The 17805-nt window shown below is 41.8% G+C and overlaps 1 long non-coding RNA gene across 5 annotated transcripts in view; it reads left to right on the top strand.

Annotated features, from left to right (window-relative positions):
• The window catches only part of LOC120094124 (uncharacterized), a 31954-nt gene that overhangs the window by 7255 nt on the left and 6894 nt on the right, over positions 1–17805 (top strand). For 2 of the 5 annotated variants that reach the window (XR_005488107.2, XR_010054362.1), the window contains exons 1-3: positions 2561–2636; positions 3718–3897; positions 4551–4712. This is a non-coding gene — a long non-coding RNA (uncharacterized LOC120094124). Of the gene's footprint in view, positions 1–2560; positions 2637–3717; positions 3898–4550; positions 4713–17805 lie in introns of those variants that run through there. The other 3 variants (XR_010054361.1, XR_005488109.2, XR_005488108.2) reach the window with 3 other exon arrangements.

The raw sequence follows: 17805 nt of genomic DNA, 5'->3' as shown, positions 1-17805 counted from the left end.
GCAAGAGCCTCCCAGGAGCCCCTGGGGATGACATTAGCTGAAATACCCCACAAAGGGAAGGGAGAGCCTGTCAAGACCATATCTAGAGGCTAGGCATGACCCACCCCAGTTGAGGGATGGGGCCACTCACCCATCTCCAAAATTTTAACCCAGAATTGTTCCTGTCTAAAGGAAATACAGGAACAAAACATGAAGCAAAGACTGAAAGAAAGGCCATCCAGAGACTGCCTTACCTGGGGATCCATCCCACATGCAAGCACCAAACCCAGACACTACTGCTGATGCCAAGAAGTGCATGCTGACAGGAGCCTGATACAGTTGTCTCCTGAGAGGTTCTGCCAGATTTGGACCAATACAGATGCAGATGCTTGAAGCCAACCATTGGACTGATCACAGGGACTCCAATGGAGGAATTAGGGATAGGACTGAAGGAGATGATTCCTAGGTTAATCAAAGGGAACCTGGAATAAATGACTGGATTGATATGTAAAATAAAAGACTGGACTTAGGATCTGCAAGATATGAACTATACAGAGTAAGTTTTAGAATAGTAAGAGAGAACTGCTTGGAGAACTGTCTCCAGCAGAGAAATCTGTCTAAAGGGAGAACTGTCAGGGCATCTCCAGAGAAAGCAGATTGGAAAGCTGCCTTGAACAGAAGCTAGGCCTCCAGCTTGGACCCCTAATTTTGAAGAAATAAAGTTTCAAAGTTTCATAGATATGAGAAACAAAGTTGTAAAAACAAGGTTTTGAGAAGTACATCTGGTGGTCAGGATGCCTATGACAAACTTGTGACCTTTCTGAGAGATACATCTGATGTCATGATGCTCAGTGATATGATAAAGTTTTGGTGATCAAGATTCTGACTAAGCGGGGCTGGGGATTTAGCTCAGTGGTAGAGTGCTTACCTAGGAAGCACAAGGCCCTAGGTTCGGTCCCCAGCTCCGAAAAAAAAAAGAACCAAAAAAAAAAAAATATTCTGACTAAGCTAATTAAGCAATAACAACAGTTCTTGGAAAGACCCCCTACCCCTCCCTGTGGTAAATTCTGAAAACAACTGCAAGATGTCATCCTGACCCTGCCCGACCACCCTGTTCACTCCTCCTCTAAGGGACTTGCCAACTTAGCCCTTTCCCAGTGATTCACCAAGGCCAGGTATAGGGCTGGATGAGGAAAGGGACCAACTGAGCCAAGAACAGCCCCTTGAGCAGGCCAGCCAATACCTGGCCAGATCCTTTGTCCTGTGCACCACCAATGAGAATGAGCCAGCTAACCCTGTTGCTGATCTGCCCTCTGTAACAAATAAAAGTTTGTGTTTTTTGGGTTCGGGGTTGCCTCTCCCTGCATGGATGAGCAACCCTACGTACATGGATTAAAAACCTTATACCCTCATGCTATTGCAGCGGTCACTTTGTCAATCTGTGCTCTGTGGGTTGTGCTCCTGAGGTAGGGCCACTTTGGGGGTCTTACAACAATTTGACTTTGAGTCATTTGTTTTCACTGCTCCCAGATGCCTCTTTTCTCAGAACCCCTCTCCAAGCTGAGGCTGGTATTTGGCAGTGTGTGTATGTGTGTGTGTGTGTGTGTGTGTGTGTGTGTGTGTGTGTGTGTGTGTGTGTGTGTACTACTGAGTGTGCATAGGCTAGTAAGTTGGTTTAGAGGATAAGAATACTCAGGCTCTTATAGAGGACCAAGATTTAACTCCCAGAACCTATACAGTGTCTCAAGACTATCTGTAGTCCTAGAGGATTCAATGCCCTCCTCTGATCTCTGTGGGCACCAGACATGCATGTGGTACACACACATTCAGGCCAAACACTCAAACATACAGTATAATAATATAAATAATTCAAAATAATAAAAAAATAAACAAGTGAATATGTACGTAAAAGCCAGAGATGAACAGAGGGCATCGATCCCCAGGAGTTGGCTACCTTGCTTGTTAGGATAAAGGTCTCTAGAGCATGGGGCTCACTGATTAAGCTAGATTGGCCACTCTTTAATCCCCCCAAACCAATGGGTCTCCAAATCCCCAGCACTGGGATTACAAGCATCTGTCCACCACTGTGTCTGGCTTTTTATATGAGTACTAGGGATCAAACTTGGGCCTTCATGCTTGTGGGGCAAGCACTTGTCTAATTGAGCCATCTCCTAACCTCCATGAAAGAGGTTTTCTGAGAGATGCAAACAACACCTTCTATAAACAGTGTGGGGAATGAGTTGTAGTAGTGTAAGACCCCAACCCTCGGTCAGTGGTATTTACTTCCAGATGTCTCCGAGTGAGACACTGAGACACAGATCAAAGCAAAAGCAAGAGGTTGATTTTCCAGCATGTTGAGATGGACCCTCAATCAGTCCCTGAGGCAAGTGACAAGAAGGTGACCCAGAATGGCTATTACAAGCAGTTTTCATACTTTTTGTGGACATAGGTTACATCAGCAAGGTTACAACTCAAACTTATTGTCTAAGCATATTGACCTTTAAATCTATTGGCTAGCACAAGTATCAGTCAGTACATTCTAAGAATTTTCTACTCAAGAATGTTCCTGTGGGTGGAGAATGGAATTTGGCCTAGCCTTGGCCCAAAACAGGAAGGAAGTTGGAAGCTGGCCTAGCCGTGACCTGAGGCAGATGGATGTAAGAATATCAAAAGCCCCTAGGTCTTGCAGTATACCCTGTTATGTGCCACTGTAATTGTATTGTCAACCTTACAAGCTCTAGAATCACCTAGAAGATGGTCCTTCCATCATGCCTTTGGAGGATTATCTTAGCTACATTGACTGACATGGGAAGACTCATCCTAACTGAGGGAAGGACCACTTCTTGAGCTTAGACCCTAGACTGTATGAACTGAAGAAAGCTAATTGAGCACCGCCAGCACTTATCACTTCCTGGACTTGACTGTGGGTGTGCTGTGACCAGCTCCTTCAAATTTCTACCACTTTGACCTCTCTCTTTGATGAACTTTGAACTGTGAGATCAATCCTTTCTCCCTTAAGCTGCTTCTGCCGGGCATTTTACCATAGCAGCAGGAAAAGAAACAAAGGCAGATGCTACCAGCTCTCCCTTGAGATTGATTTTTGTGCCTTCTAGAGGTGTTGATTGCTATCTTCTTACAGTGGACTCTCTTTTGGGGGAATGCCTCCAACCCAACAGGACCTTCCTTGTCCATGGCTATGTCTCTATGGCAGGAGAATCAGATTTTCAAATATCAACAAAAGGCATAGCCTCTTTGCCTCAAAGAGCTCAGGGGGCATCCCAGATCCATAGCTAGCTATAGAAATCCCTGAGGCCTCCATTACCTTGATGGGGAGTGACATCAGGTGACTCATTGGGTAAGAGAGATGCTACACAAGCATGAGGACCTGAGTTCAAATCCCCTGGATCTGCTCACTGTTAGCTGTGGTCTCAATCACCTGTAACATGGCCATGGCAAAGAGGATTCTGTTGAGTCAGAAGCATTCTCCAAGAGAGATTCTACTGAAAGAAGATAGCTATCAACACTCCTAATCCAATCAGCACTAGACGGGAAAGATGCATTCAACAAAATGAATGACCTATGGCTTAGCGTTCACAGACTTGTGCAATCATGAACCACTCAGAATACTTCTATTACACCAAAAAGAAAGTCCCTACCAGTCAGCAGCAATTCTCTCTTCACCTACGTTCTCTAACCCCCAGGCTCACTTGCCATCATTGTCAATTTGTCTGTTCTCAGCTTTTCATGCAAATGAAATCGTATGGTGTGTGGCCTTTCATGATCCTTTTCTTCCACTCAGCATGCAATTATCAAGCATATCCAAGCTGGAACAAGAATTGGTGCTCTGTTTTCCTGGGTGCATAATATTTCATAGTAAAAAGACCCTGATTATTTACCTGCTCATCGATTGATTGGCATGTAAGTGTTTTAACTGTTATTAGTAATCTTGTTATAAACATTCCTTGATATGGATGGGTGTTTTTATATCTCCCAAGTATGTAAGAAGGATAGGTTATTTTGTCAGATGGTAATTCTAAGTTTTTTTTTCTTGGTCTAAGACTTCTATAAAGCATATTTTATCATATTCTTTCCATCACCCAATCCCTCCCAGTTCTTCCTCCCACTCACTCTCTTCACAACCTCACATTTTTTCTCTAGAAAGAAAGAGAGACAGACAGAGAGAGAGAGAGAGAGAGAGAGAGAGAGAGAGAGAGAGATCACAAAAAAACATGGAGTCTGTTTTGTGTTGGTCAAATCCTCCTGAGCCTTGGGCCTGCCTTGGTATGTGGTTGATGTACCCAGTGTCCTGCCATTGGAGAAGATGGATTTCCCATTACCTAACAGGCGTTAATTGCAAATAACTTCTTGATCAGGAATGAGAGTTGTGTCTACCTCCCTTTGTCTGTATTGAGATTTTTGTCTGCTTTGAACCCCTGTAGAGCACGTGCATGGTATTACAGTCTCGGTGATTCCATATGTTTATCAATCCTGTTGTGTCCAGATGACACTGTTTCCTTGGGGTCATCCATCACCTCTGGCCCTTACAACCTTTCTGCCTCCTTTCCACATAGATCTCTGAGTCTTGAGTGGAGTTGAGTGACAAAGAGCCGCCCTCAGGACTGAGTGCTTCTAAACTCCCATTCTCTGCACATCATCCGGCTGTGGGCCTCTGTATTGATCTACTGCAGGAGGGAATAGCTCTGCTGAGGACTAAGCAACGCTCTGATCTACAGGTAACTTTTTGAGGAACTATGTATACATTGGTGCCCCCTTTATAACCCTTCTAAAACTGCATAAAGATTCTAGTGTGCCCGCACCTTTGCCTCTTCATATCATCTGCAAGACTGTTGAAGCCATGCTGGTGGGGGAGGGGAGTCAAGTAAATATCTTGTGGCTTTGAAACTTTCCTGCTGGCCATTCATACTAATTGTACGCCTTTTCTTTTCTTTTTTTTTAAAGATTTATTCACTGGGGGTTGGGGATTTAGCTCAGTGGTAGAGCGCTTGCCTAGCAAGCGCAAGGCCCTGGGTTCGGTCCCCAGCTCCGGGAAAAAAAACAAAAAAACCCAGAAGTTTTGGGGATTTAGCTCAGTGGTAGAGCGCTTGCCTAGCAAGCGCAAGGCCCTGGGTTCGGTCCCCAGCTCCGAAAAAAAGAACCAAAAAAAAAAAAGATTTATTCACTTATTATGTATAAGTACACTGTAGCTGTCTTCAGACACACCAGAAGAGGGCATCGGATCTCTTTACAGATGGTTGTGAGCCACCATGTCATTGCTGGGAATTGAACTCAGGACCTCTGGAAGAGCAGTCAGGGCTCTTAACCACTGAGCCATCTCTCCAGCCCAATTGTACTCCTTTTCATGTTCTCTCTCGCTCCCTTCTCCTCCTTTCTTCTCCCCCTCCCTCTTTATTTTCTTGGACAAGGTCTCAAGGAACTCAGTCTAGCCTCAAATTCATCATATATGAAGGAGAGATCTTGAACTTCCGATGCTCCTACCACACATCCCAGGTGTCTGAATTATAGTGGGTGCCACCGCACCTTTTTTATGTGGTGCTGAGGAATAAACTCAGGACTTTGTACATACAAGGCAGGTACTCCATCAACTGATGAGTAGTTCAGAACCACACCCATTTTTCCTTGAGCATGCTCCAAGGCAGTTGTCTTGGCTGTTAGGACACCATGTTGTCTTCCTTTCTAGTTTTCATTTGCAGCTATGCCCGTTCACTTCCTTTTCCTAGCTCATCCTCATTTCTCTAATATCTAAATGTAGATTCCCCCCAACCAGTGACAGTCATCACCTGGCCTGCTGTCTATCCACGTTGTCCCACCACAGATTCATGTCACATTTCAAATGCCTTCATATGCCATTCATATGATGGTGGTGGCTTTCGACACTGTATCTTCAGCCTGTATCTCTCTCTGTTTAGCCAAAAGTGACACTTGAACATCACTGCTTCAGTATCAAAGAGATAAGAGGAAATATCACTCAGACTAACCTAACCCCCTACTGTTTTCAACCAAACCAGCCTCCTTCTCTTCTCACTTCATGGCCATTCACTCAAACTGAAACCCTTGACTCCTCCATTTCTCAGGCTAGAACATGAATGCTTTCTCTGTGGCCTCCGTCTGTCTGGCCACCAGGACATGCAGTATGTGCCACTTGATTAGAAGTACACTGTCACAACAAGCACCCAATAAATGTCTTTAAGAAAATCCTGTTGACGTCCTCCCCGAAATGTTTTTTCTTCTATTCTCCGGTTTACAGACATAGGTAAATGCTACCTTCTCCCTGCTGTTTCCCTGGTTCCTCAGACTTCCCTCCCTGTCAGAGCCATGTGCTCCTTCCTCTGTGCTCCAGGAGCGTATTATGTTTAACCTCTGCCATTGTACTTAAAATATTGCTTTGTGACTTTCACTATCCAATTTTCCCACAAGATAATGAGTTCCTGCAATACACAATCATCACCTTATTATTTCTTTAATAATCCCAGGTGCCTAGCTCATAGTAAAATTAATAAAAGTGTCAAATGAATCACTGAACATACACTGTCTTCTCTCAGCTCCCTGCCTCTCCTTTCCACTACCCCAAAAAATTAGGTAGCCCCTCTGCTCTAAGTGAATAAGGATATGGGCTCTTTTATGCCTCCACTGCTCCCCAGTCCTCATCCTGTTCTCACATCTGTGGTTAAAGAGCAATTCCTCCTCGCATCACTGTTATTATGGCTCAGTGGGTAAAGAACCTATGGAAAAGCATGAGGACCCAAGTTCAGAGCCCTAGAACCTGCGTGGCAGCATACATCTGTAACCCCAACACTAGGGAGGCAGAGGTGGGTAAGTCCTGGGGACTTGCTGGGCAGTGAATCTCGCTGAACCATCAAATTCTGGGTTCATCGAGAATCCCTGTTTTGAAAACTAAAGACAACAGCTATTGAGAAATATATCTGACATTGACCTCTGAATGACATACATGCACATATGAGAATGTACAACTCACATGCATACATACATAGTACACACGCACAAAAGGCAAGTGTTTTGTGTCCAGTTACATACGGAATCAAATAGCAAAGAGCAGAATGGTGAATGGTGACTGCCAGGGTGAGGCAGATGTGGTCATATGACAGGAAATTTCAGTTTCATGAGACGAGTAGGCTCAGAATAACAATTCTACAACATGGAAGCTACTGATCATGTATGAGGGCATTGATCATTCTAAGAACATAGATGTGACATAGATGTTACATCTCAGTTCAAGAATTATCAGTTCATCAAGTAATAGATGTGTTGAATTTAACCCTATCACAAAATATGCATTTAGCAAGGCACCAGCCTTCACACCATAAATATAAATATAATTTGTATCTGTAAGTTTAGAATACTAATAGTTTTTATTTTAAAAAATAAAGAAATATATATTTAAACGGGAGGTAAATTCTAAGGCAATAACAAGGCAGGGTTCATTTGACACAAGGGTCATTTAAGACATACATAATGGAATGGGGGGGCTGTTAACACACTTAACCAACTTGTTTGCCTTATTGGTTCATTCCAAATAGCCCTGGACTAGGAAATGTGGATCTAATGTTTACCCAACTCATTCAACTATTCAATAGCTCACTTAACCTGGGTCCAGGTTTCCTTACCTAAACAATAGCGATGTAAACATCCACCTCCTTGTCTCATAAGGGGCCAGATCTTATGTTGAGAGACTATGCCATGACACCAAAAAGTAAAAATGCTAATAACCATCAATTATGATAATCCTGGCAGATTTCGCACATCTCTTCTTTCCATTAAAATAACCCTAAGTGTGGTAATTCAAAAAAGTACAACCCTCACAGATTCAGGTGCGTAGGTCATGTTGGAGGAATGTGTCACTAAGGGGGCAGACTTGGAGGTCGGCTATGCTCAAGCTATGTCCAGTGTGACACAAAACCTCTCCTTGCTACCTGTGGATCAAGATGTAGAAGTCTCAGCTCCATCTCCAGCACCATGTCAGCCTGCACACTGCCATGCTTTCCGCCATGATGATAATGGGCTAAACCACCGAAACTGTGAGTCAGCCTCAATTAAATGTTTTCTTCATATTAGTAGCCATGGCCTTGATCTCTCTTCACAGCAATAAAACTCTAAATAAGACACTAGGAATCACTAAACAGAGCTAGACCTACCCTGCCCCTTCACCTGTCATTCCCTTCTTTCTCCCGCTTCCACACAGTTTCCAAAAGCTCTCTGTTCCTTCTTATGCCACAGTCTTTTTAATTCTGACTGGGGGCTACAAAAGTCCAATAACTGAGTGACCTAGTTTGCTCTCTGCTGCTGTGACCACAAGCAACTTCATGGAGAAAGGGGTTTATTTGGCTTACATGTCTTGATCACTGGAAATCATTGAGGAAAATCAGGGCAAGAGCTGAAACAGAGGTCAGAGAGAAACACTACTTACTGGCTCGCTCCTCATGATTTGCTCAGTTCGATTTTTCAGATAACCCAGACCACCTGGGGTGACACTGCCCATTGTGCTCTGGGTCCTCTCACAACAATTACTAATCAAGAAAATGACCCCCATGGACTTGCCTACTAGCTGATATTTTAGAGGTATTTTCTCATTTGAGGTTCCCTCTTCCTATGACCCTATATTGTGTCAAGTTGATACTAAAACTAACCAGTACACTGAATAACCAGCAAATATACCTGGAAAGGCATCAATGTGTTTGCTTGCATGCAAAAGATATGCCATGATAGTAGACAAGAAATCACATTAGATATGTTAACTGACAACAGTAGCCATCCTAGGGCTAACAGCAGGTACTGTTGGTCTAATAAACATTATGTCTACACTGTATATGTTCAGAGCCTTAGTACTGTGAGAAGTATCTTCAGACCAGCCTATACTACACAATGAAATCCTTATCCCCTCCAAAAAAAGTACATAACTAAGAGAGCGCTGCCTTGATTGACCTTGGAAGATTTTTTAAAAAAGCCATCATGTCAAGCTTCAGTATAATCTGAAACATCACAAATCTAATTCAGAATAATAAGAATTAATGAGTGGGGCTGCATGAAAGTATGAAGCTTCTGCACAGCAAAGGAAACAATAAGAAGAAAGCCTACAGAGTGGGAGAAAAATCCCTGCCAACTCTACATCTGATAGGGCACAGCTATCCAGAGTATAGAAAGAACTCACAAAATTAAGCATCAGAAGAACAAATAATCTAACCAATGAACAAGCCAATGTACAAAATAAACACACTTCAGGAGAAAAAGTACAAATGGGCCTTTGTTCCAATTTGCTTCTCTTTTGAAATTAAACACCATGACCATGGGTGGCTTACGGAGGGAAGGTTTTCTTTCACATTCTTGCTTGTAGTCCACCAATCAGGGAAGTCAGGGCAGGAGCTCAAGGCAGAAACATGAAGGAATGTTGACTACCTGCTTGCTTCTTCTGATTTAATCAGTTGCTTTTCTGCTACAGTCCAGGTGTATCTGCCTAGGTATGGCTCCGCCCACAGTGGGCTAAGCCTTCCATATCAATCAGCCGTTATGAAAATGCCTCACAGACATACCTACAGGCCAATCTGGTGGAGGCTTTCCCTCAGCTGAGGTTCCTTCTTCCCAGATGACTCTAGTTTAGGTCAGTTGCCCAAAACTAACCACCACAACAATAAATGCATGAAGATGTTGAACACCCATCAGAGAAATAAAATTAAGACAATATTAGGCATTCATCTTATCCCCAGCAGGATACCATAACGGGCCACTGAGTTGGCTCAGCAGGTAAAAAGCACTAGCCAGCTAGCCTGATGATGACTTGAGTTCAATCACTGGGGCTCACATGGTGAAAGGAGAGAAACAACTGCTCATGGGTTGTCCTCAGACCTCCACAAGGATATCATGACATATCCATGTACAAATAGATAAACAGTAAAAATTTAAACACAAGAAACAGAAATGGACAAGAACGCAGGACAAACAGGAACTCCTACACGGTGTCTTCCACTGTGGAAACTGGCATGGAGGATCCTTAAGCAACTAAAACTAGAGCTAGCTCATGAACCGCCTGCACTTGGAAGATAACCAAAGATCCCTGCAGACACATGCTTATTACAGCAACATTCATTAGAGCCTAGCTGTCCATCAACAGGCAAGTGCATTAAGAAAATGTGGCACATATACACAGACATTAAGAACAAAATTATGTCATTTGCAAGGAAATGAATGGAACTGGAACCTGTCATATTAAGCAAAATAAGCCAGGGTCAGAGGCACCTATTACATATTTTCTCTCAAATGTGGGCTGGAAAGGTAGGAAGGGAGATACTAGGAAAGGAATGGACCAGGGAGAGAGAATGGAGAATAGGAGTGGATATTAGGGAGCATAATGTGTGTTGTATATTGTGTGTATGTATATATAAATGTATGATGTTATAATAAAAACCTACTAATTCATAAAACTAATGAGCACATAAAAATAAATCATTAATGAACAAATTGATTCAGTTTCTTCAAATGAAGTTTTACGGGTTGCGTAACCCTCTAATCCCAGCCGAGGAAGACCAAGAATGATTCCGGAGGAGGCTGAAGTACTTATAGAACCTTTAAAATGAGAGCATTATGGGGGCTTTGTCAGCATGCACGGGATTATGATGTGCCACTTGATATGAAAAGGCATCTCCTTACTCTAAGATCAAGAGCCGTTTCTGAAGCTTCCTCTTGCTCAACACTGGGAAAGAATTTGCCAGCTCAGAAGAGATCGCTTGATACAGTGTGTGAATCTAGTCCTACAAGAACCAGGGAGCAGAATCACAGGGTAACATTAAAATGTCCAGGGGGTCAGCTGGCTTTGAACCTGAGTGCATTCGGTGTGAGGGAGCCCCATGCACTGCTAGGTCTTTGAACAACAGGAGGACAGTGGTGTGTGTAACATCTCATGAGGCATGCCAAGTACATGTCTCGGCACCATCCAACATGCCTTCCTTTGCATCACCACTAATGGAACATCAACCCCTGCCTGGGGTTGAGATGGAGGAAAACAGGATCCAAAGGATCCTTTCTGCTCTGTGTTTAATGCAAGCAAGGCAAATGACTGTAGAAAATACAGGGGGTTGGGGATTTAGCTCAGTGCTAGAGCACTTGCCTAGCAATCACAAGGCCCTGGGTTCGGTCCCCAGCTCCGAAAAAAAGAAAAAAAAAAGAAAATACAGGAGGTTCAGTGGGGAGTGGAGTGGTAGAGACAGGGAATCCCCAGAGCGAGCTAGTGACTAGCCAAGCCTGCAAGCTCTGGTTCAAATAAGAGAACCTGCCTCGAAATATAAGGTAGAAAACAATTAAGAATGCTTTAATTTCCACAGGCATGCATGCACACATGTGCCCCCCCCCACACACACACACGAATACAACTGGGGTAATGGGTTATATAGAGTTCATTCTTTTTTTCCTTACTGATGTCAATGTTTGACATTTCCTAGAATGAGACACTAAAAAGCAATAGGCAGCTTCTCTGCTTCTTTAAGCTTCCGGGAACAGAGAACATTTTCCTCCACCTATTTCCACCACTTCCTATTGTTCAGCCGGAAACACAAGTGTGGATAGAAACTCAGTGACTAAACTCCAGTCAGATGGAATCTGCTAGAGGCGGAACTTTCCCAGGACGGAGCAGCAGGGTGCCAGGCACCTGAAGGGATACAGTGACACTCAGAAGGGGACATGGGAGAGGAGGGGACATGGGAAAGGAGGGTGGGAGCCTTTGGAAGCTATTGTACTGACTCTGGGATTTGGCCATGTCTCCCTCACAGGTGTTCTTGCGGGTAGCTCTGGGTCGTTGAGTTTCCTCCCTTCTCCCATGAGCTCCCACTGCTGCCCCATCCCGGATACAATTATCATGGGCTTCAGAGACAAAGTCTCTCACTGGCTTTTGACCCCTGCCCCCTTAATAATATTAGACCATAAAGTTGCTTAGCACGGGAACAGTTGCCATGACGACGACATCCATATCTCTGTACAAGTGCCAGAGCTGAGACCTGGGGGCTCGGGCACATGGCAAAAGGACAGCTTGTGAGGAACAATGGAGGGAGAGACTGCAGATTCTTTTCATGCCTAATTACCCATGAGCACATGGCACAATGGCTTATTTAACTCTGCCTTGGCTCAGAACGGAGGCAGGTCCCTGTTCCAGTTGGAAAGGATTCCCACCCTGGCCATGGAGGGGCGGGAGAGAAAGGACCAGGAATTGAAGAGACCTCTTCCGAATTATTTCGCATTTGGCCATCTTTCCTCAGAAGGCAGTTATTCCAAGAGAGGAGGATCGTTCCACTTCAAAGATAGCTGCTGAAGGATGAACTCTGATAACTGATGTTAGGAACCATTGCTTCCCAGGCATAGCTGGGCAGTAGAACGCAGCATAGGGTCCATGCTCAGAACTGACTGAGCCAATCGAAGGGTAGGATGGCTTTTGAACACCTTAGGATGTAGAAAGTGACTGTTCTAACTTCCTATTCACTTGACAGGAATAGAATTTAGACCTCTACACACACACACACACACACACACACACACACACACACACTAGAATTTTGCAGATTGGGCAGGGGGTGCTGACAGGAGAGATAGAATGGCAATAGGAACAAAGAAGGGTGCCTACTTGCATCAGGGGGCTGGGCTATCTCTCTACACAAAGACCTCACAAAAACCTCCAACTCATTAAAGATAGAAGGAGAGAAAACAAGACTACATCCTTAGAGGAATTAGAACGATGTATGATTTTCTCAGATGTATGCCTGAGGCTCTTTGTTGGATTCCCGATCATCATAGCCTAATGAATAGGCAAGAAATGCGGGGGAAATGTTCTGTGCTTTTACTGATTACCAACGCAGCACCCAAGTCAATCCAGATAACTTTGCTTTAAACACTGATTGGGTCTCTGCTCCAGTCTGACCTGGCTCATTTTCTCCTCTAGGTGATTTACTGTTCATCCTCTCAGTCAAATAACCCTGGACAAAGAGGTCAAAGGCTTTCCTCCTCTCTTTCCTGGCTCAGTAAAGTCCAGTGTGTCTCACTGTGCTCTCTGAATATCTCTTCCGTATCATTAAGTGCACTGGGATATAAGATGTCAGAGCTATCTTCCCAAGCTGTCCAGAGCACACTCTGCAATTATGGAAAGAAAAATGTATTTGTTAAGGTGGCATTGGCATGTTTGAGAATCTCTATAGATCTATCATGGGAAGTACAACCATAATATTATGTATGTGATATATATGTATGTATATATGTATGCATATGATGTGTATACATATGTATATGATGCATATATGATGCATATGTATATGATATATATGCTTATGTATGAGCGTGTGTACATGTATGTGAATGCATGTTCATATATGCAATCATATAATTTTGTAGTGACTTCCAAATAACTAAGCCTTGGCTCTAAGGCAGGGCTCATGTGGATTTTATGTGCAGCCATGGAAAAAGGAAAGTCCAAAAGGAAGCAGACCCCAAAAAGATGACCCTTGAGGACCTTGAGGCACCCTTGAGGCCCAATTCTGCTCTTTCTGTAACCATGGGAAGTCTATGATGTGAAAATGGACCATGATCAAAATGCCAGAGTTATCTCCTGTACACTGTGCAGATCTATTAGAATAACACCTGACTCCTCAATGGAGATTCTAAGAGCCAGAAGTTTCTGAACAGGTGTTCTAGGACTCTAAGAGACCTCAAATGCCAATCCAGACTACTATCTAGCAAAGGATTCAATCACAATAGTTGGAGAAATTAAGGCATTCCATGATTAAAAAATAAATAAAAGCAATATCTATCTACAAATCTAGCCATGCAGAAGGCACTAGAAGGAAAAATCCAACCTAAATAGGTTAACTACACCCAATAAAACACAAGAAATATATAATCCCTACCAGAAAAATCTAAAGGAGAAAACAGAGAGAGAGAGAGAGAGAGAGAGAGAGAGAGAGAGAGAGAACCACCACTACCACCACAACAACAACAACAATAACAACAATAACAAACAGGAAACAACAAAGACAGCTCATTGGTATCTCCCAACAATAATGCTCTCAATCCTCCAATAAAAAGATACAGACTAACAGAAAGGACAGGAAAAGTGAATCCATCCTTCTGTTGCATCCAAGAAACACACCCTAACATCAAGGACAGCCATCATCTCAGGGTGAAATAATGGAACAATATATTGTAAGCATATTAATCTAAGAAGAAAGCTGGTGTAGTCATTTTAATATCTGACAAAATAGACTCCAAACCAAAACTAATTAGAAGAGATAGGATGTATGCATATGATAACACCAGATACTCATTAAAGGAAAAATCCACCAAAATGACATTGTAATTTTTAAGATCTATGCAGCATACGCAAGGGCACCCAAGTTCATAAGAGAAACACTACTACAGCTCAAATCACATATAGACCTTCATACGCTGATAATGGGAGACCTCAGTACACCATCCTTGCCAATAGACAGATCATTCAGACAAAAACAAAACAGAGAAACACTGGAGTTAACTGGTTATAAAGCAAATGAACTTAGATATTTATATAGAACATTTCACCCAAACACAAAAGAATACACCTACCTTCTGTACCTCATGGAACTTTTCAGAAATGACCACAAACCCAGACAGAGAGCAAGTCTCGACAGATACAAGAAAATGAAATAACACCCTGTATCCTATCTGGCCACCAAGGATTAAAGCTGGACATCAGAAACAACTGAAAGAATACGAATGCATGGAAATTCACTAATGAATGAGAAATAGGTCGAGAAAGAAATTAAAGAGTTTTTATAATTGAATGAAGATGAATAAACAACACACCCAAACTTATGGGAAACAGTGAGGAAAGTTCATAGCTCTAAGTATCTACACTGAGAGGAGAGAGAGAGAGAGAGAGAGAGAGAGAGAGAGAGAGAGAGAGAGAGAGAGATCGCATATAAGTACTTACCAGCACACCTGAAAAATAATTTATACCCAAAGGAAGTAGGTGGCAAGAAATAACTCAGGGCTGAAATCAATAAAATTGAAACAGCAGCAACAACAAAAACTTTCCAAGAATCAATGAAACAAAGAGTTGGTTCTTTGAGAAAATCAATAGAGTTGACAAGCCCTTACCTAAGTTTAACTAAAAGTGCAAGAGAGAAGATCCAAATGAACACAATTAGAGTTGAAAAGGGAGATATAAACAGACACAGAAAATTCAGGGAATCATAAGGAAATACTTTAAAGCCTGTAACCTACAAAATTGGAAAATATAAAAGAAATTGACAATTTTCTCAATATATACTACTTGCCAAAGTTAAACCAAGATCAGATTAGCAATTTAAACAGACCTAGAACCCCTAGTGAAATAAAAGCAGTCATTAAGTCTGACAACCAAAACAAACAAACAGGGGCAGATAATTTTAGTGCGAAATTCTAATAGACTTTCAAAGAAGAGTTAATGCTAATGCTCCTCAAACTATTCCACAATATGGAAAGAGAAGGAACACCACCCGATTCACTTAAAGAGGCTGCAGTTATCCTGAAACCCAAACCACATAAAGACTCAACAAAGAGAATCATAGACCAATTTCCAATGCAAAAAATGATCAACAAAACTTGCAAACTGAATCCAAGAACACATAAGAAAGGTCATCCACCATTATCAAGTAGGTTTCATCACAGAGATGCAGGGATGGTTCAATATAAAAAAAATCATTAAATATAATGCACCAAATAAACAAACTGAAAGAAAAAACATATGACCATCTCATTAGATGCAGAAAAAGCCTAGGACAATACTGGAAAAAAAAGTTTTGAAGAGATTAAAGATACAAGGGGCATACCTCAGCATAATAAAGGCAATTTACAACAAACCCATAGCCAACATTAACCTAAACAGGGAAAAACTCAAAGTAATTCCACTAAAATCAGGCATAAGACAAGGTTGTCCACTCTTTCCATATTTATTCAATATAGTACTTGAAGCCTTGGCTAGAGCAATAAGACAACTGAAGATCAGGGAAACCAAAGTGCAAAGGAAGAGGTCAAAGTATCTTTATTTGTGGAAGATGTGATAGTACACATAAATGACCCTAAAAATTCCACCAGACAACTCCTGCAAGAGATAAAAACACTTTTTAGCAAAGTAGCTGGATATCAAATGAACTCACAAAATTCAGTAGCCCTCCTATATACAAATATCAAACGGACTGAGAAGATAATCAGAGATCCCACCTTTCCCAATAATGTCAAATAATATCAAATATCTTGGGATGACCAAGCAAGTTACCCGTATGATAAAACTTTAAGACATTGAGAAATTGAAGAAGATCTCAGAAGATGGAAAGATCTCCCATGCTCATGGATTGGTAGGATTAATACAGTAAAAATGACCCTCTTACCAAAACCAAGCTACAGGTTGAAGGAATTCCCACCGAAATCCCAACACAACTATACACAAAACAAAGCAGAGTTACTAAAACAATCCTGAATAATAATAATAATAATAATAATAATAATAATAATAATAATAATAATGATAACAACAACAACTGCTGGAGCTATTCTCATCCCTGGCTTTAAATTGTGCTACTGAACTACATTAATAAAATTACATGGTATTGGCACAAAAACAGATACATCAATCAATGGAATCTAATTGAAGACTCAGACATAAATCTACATACTTATGGACACCTGATTTTTGATGAAGAAACCATGAGTGTCCCCTGGGAAAAAGACAGCCTCTTCAACAAATGGTGTTGGTCAATCTGGATGGCTACATGCAGACAAATTCAAATGGATCCATAGTTATCACCCTGAATAGAACTCAGCTCCAAATGGATCAAATACCTCAACATAAAATCCAGTACACTGAACCCGAAAGAAGAGAAAGTGGGGAGTAGCCTTGAACTCACCAGCACAGACAAAGACTTTCGGAGTAGAACACGATTAGCATAGACACTAAGATCCACAATTAATAAATAGGACTTCATAAAACCGAAAAGTTTCTGTAAGGGAAAGGACACCATCAATAGGACAAAACAAAATGGCAGCCTACTGAATGGGAAAAGATTGTTACCAACTTCAAATCAAATAGAGACCTAATATCCAAAATATATTAAGAACTCAAAGAGTAGGTATTAAGAAAACAAACTAAAAAATAGGTATATATCTAAACAGAGAATTCCCAGTAGAGGAAACTCAAATGGTTGAGAAACACTTAAAGAAATGTTCAACATCCTTAGTCATCAGGGAAACGCAAATCAAAACTACTCTTACATCTGTCAGAATGGCCAAGATGGATAAAAAGAAATGACAGCTCATGAGGAGGTAGAGCGAGGGAATGCTCATCGACTGCTGGTTGTAGAGCAGACTTGCAGTCACTGTGGAAATCAGTATGGCACTTCCTCAGAAAGATGGAAATTGATATACCTCAAGGTCCAGCCTTGGACACACACTGAAAAACACTTAATTCTATCATGGGAACACTTGCTCAGCCATGTTCATTGCAGCTCTATTCATAATATCAGAAACTGAAAACAACCTGGATGCCCCTCAACAGAAATATATTTAAATATATATATTTCATTTATACAATGGAATATTACTCAGTCATTAAAAATAATGAAATCATGAAATTCACAGGTAAATGGATGGAACTAGATAATAATCATCCTGAGTGAGGCAAACCAGACTCAAAAAGACAGATATAGTATATATTTGCTTCTGTATAGATATTATCTCTTAAGTCAGTGATAACCAAGCTACAGTCTACAGAGCCACAAAGGTTAGGTTTTCTTCAGGGGACAGATAGAT

The sequence above is a fragment of the Rattus norvegicus genome, chromosome 8 (genome assembly GCF_036323735.1).
Source record: "Rattus norvegicus strain BN/NHsdMcwi chromosome 8, GRCr8, whole genome shotgun sequence".
Lineage (NCBI taxonomy): Eukaryota > Metazoa > Chordata > Mammalia > Rodentia > Muridae > Rattus > Rattus norvegicus.
The sequence above is the reverse complement of the archived record's forward strand: the minus strand, read 5'-3'. Positions and strand labels throughout refer to the sequence as shown.